This window comes from Cynara cardunculus (assembly GCF_001531365.2).
Source record: "Cynara cardunculus var. scolymus isolate 2C chromosome LG 5, CcrdV1, whole genome shotgun sequence".
NCBI classification, from domain to species: domain Eukaryota; kingdom Viridiplantae; phylum Streptophyta; class Magnoliopsida; order Asterales; family Asteraceae; genus Cynara; species Cynara cardunculus.
This window is the reverse complement of record NC_037532.1, coordinates 30,238,564-30,241,039: the sequence shown is the minus strand read 5'-3', so window position 1 is coordinate 30,241,039 and position 2,476 is coordinate 30,238,564. Positions and strand designations below refer to the sequence as shown.

The window sequence follows — 2,476 nt, the reverse complement described above, 5'->3', positions numbered from 1 at the left end:
AACGTTTCCAGAATGTTGATCATGTCTACAAGTCGTTTTTGAACATCTTGAACATGTATCGGAAAGAACATAAGAAAGGTATGTACGATTTATTTAACAAGAAAGGTATGTACAATTTATTTAACATTAATACTTTCTTAAGGTTAAAGGAAATGCAAAGGTTGAAGAGGCAAAAGATACAAGATGTATTGTTTAAATCAAAATCACCATGTGTAGTTAAGTGTATCCTGTTAGTTTCACTACCTTTACTGTAGGCTTTAGGATTTTCTGTGCTAAATTAGGTTGCCAAAACAGTGTTGGGGTTGTATAGCTTGGATTGAGTCTATTAAAATAATTTTGGCCTTTTCAAACGATGAGTTATTTTATAAAAATATGGTTATGGTTAATGGAGCAATGAGAATTTTTATAAGGTGATCAAACAACCTTGCCTTAAACCATAGCCCATGAGAATATGTACATCAGTGAAACCAGAATAATTAAAAGATGTGAGATCTTGTACCTGTAAGTGAACCTGTCTAACTATTGTTGTATGCACAGTGTGTGTGTGTGCCAAAGCATACATACCCCTGTGCCTTGGCAACAACAGGTATAAGAAAGTAAGTTATCACATTCTAATTTTTTAGCATTACAGCAGCAGCAGCAGCCTGCTGCGAATCAATACTTCAAATGAGTTGTTTGGTACTGCATTTTGTCTGTGTGTGTGTTTGTCCTGTTGTTTTGTTTCAACGTAATGTTGGTCATGCTGACTRCAATATATGTAAAGTTATGTGTGTATATATGCATGTACATACATATGTAAGCTGGTCTTAAAGACCATCTGAACAACATTTCACCATTCACGTATACTAGAATCAGGTTAAATCATGTGTTGTTAAATCGCATCGCTATCCAGGTTTGATTTCTCCATCGCTCTTCATCCCTGCTCGAGTTTTCTCCATCTTAGCTTAAGTTCTCTATAATCAACTTTCTTGTGTAATTTTAATGCATCTCCTACCTTTACATGTTGTGCTTTTTCTCTCTAGGTACCAGGGGACATTCTACAGTTAAGGTTAAGCCCTTTGGTTTAGATTTGTTCCAAAATGGAGATTATCTTTATGTTCATTTTGATCATTACTTTTATGTTCATTTTGAATCTACAGTTAAGGTTAAGCCCTTTGGAATCTCTCTTYTCTTGGCAAGGTGGCCCGATCATTATGCTGCAGGTTGTCTTTATGTTCATTTTGATCATTACTTTTAGCTAGATGGTATCAGTTGTGTTAGAATTGTCGATGCTTACTCTCTTTACTTTTGATAAAAAAAAAAATTAATTGGATTTTCTTGACTGGAGCTGTCATATCAGATTGAAAATGAGTATGGGAATATTGAAAACTCTTATGGACAAAAAGGGAAAGACTATATGAAATGGGCTGCAAATATGGCTGTTGGACTAGGACCTAGCTCCCATGGGTAATGTGCAGGCAAATGATGCTCTAGAAAACCTTGTATCTTCCTACTCTGTTGACTTACATTCACTAGATGCCATTTGGAAAACTTGTGTTGACAGCAACCTAATTTAAGAGTTTGATTTTGTTTGGATCACGGGTTTTTAATTATCGAAATGTGCAAAAAAGAATTATCAACTCATTATCTTGGTTTGGTTTTTAAATCCTCGGAGCCTTTTTCTGCAGATAGATGCTTGCAATGGATACTATTGTGATGGTTATACGCCCAACACCAAGAAGAAACCAATAAATAATCTGGACCGAAAATTGGGATGGATGGTATGCAAACCTTATCATATTCTTGTTTAGTTTCTCAAACTTTGAACATGTTATACGAATTAAACCTGGAGAAGCTTTATGAAGTATGCGGTTAGGTAATCTTTCTGCAACTGTGATCTATATTCCATCTTATCTGGATCACAAAAGAATTCAGTTATATTTGCATGTCTTTTGAACTCGATTAAGTTCAGTTTTTGAAAAGGTTCACATTGGTTTGATGTACTTTGTGAATGAGAAGAGAGCGATTAGCTGATTGCTCCTTGTGATGCCTCATCCTGAAGGCATCAAATTGGCTTGATTACCATCCGGTTTCATAAAACACGTTGGAAAGTTACATGGTTATGTGGTATGTGAGCTTTATCTATAAGCTACAATCTTTTACTATTGGTGTGATATTTGAGTGTCAAAATCTCTCATAATCATCCAAGTAGGGATGGTGATTTGCCCCGACCCGGTGGGGAACCCGGTTCACCCGACCCGAAGGGGGACGGGGGTTCCCCGTTAAAATGGGTCCCGGAGCCGGGGATCCCGGGTAGACTCAAACCAGGGACGGGGGATGTTACTCAAACTGGGGCCGGGGTCAGGGCCGGGGATCCCCGGTAGAATCAAACTAAAACAAACTTTTTACCGGGGATTGACCAGGGTTTACCGGGTTTGAACCGGGGATTGCTAGAATTTGACCGGGGACGGGATGATAATCCCCGTATCCGCCGGGG

General features: G+C 38.1%; 1 long non-coding RNA gene across 1 annotated transcript; it reads left to right on the top strand.

The window, feature by feature from the left end:
• The first annotated feature begins 17 nt into the window (after window positions 1-17).
• Window positions 18-1,424, top strand: LOC112513746. Its single transcript, XR_003069298.1, has 4 exons — window positions 18-78; window positions 1,023-1,048; window positions 1,140-1,202; window positions 1,340-1,424. It is a non-coding gene; the product is annotated as an uncharacterized LOC112513746 (long non-coding RNA).
• The last annotated feature ends 1,052 nt before the right edge of the window (window positions 1,425-2,476 follow it).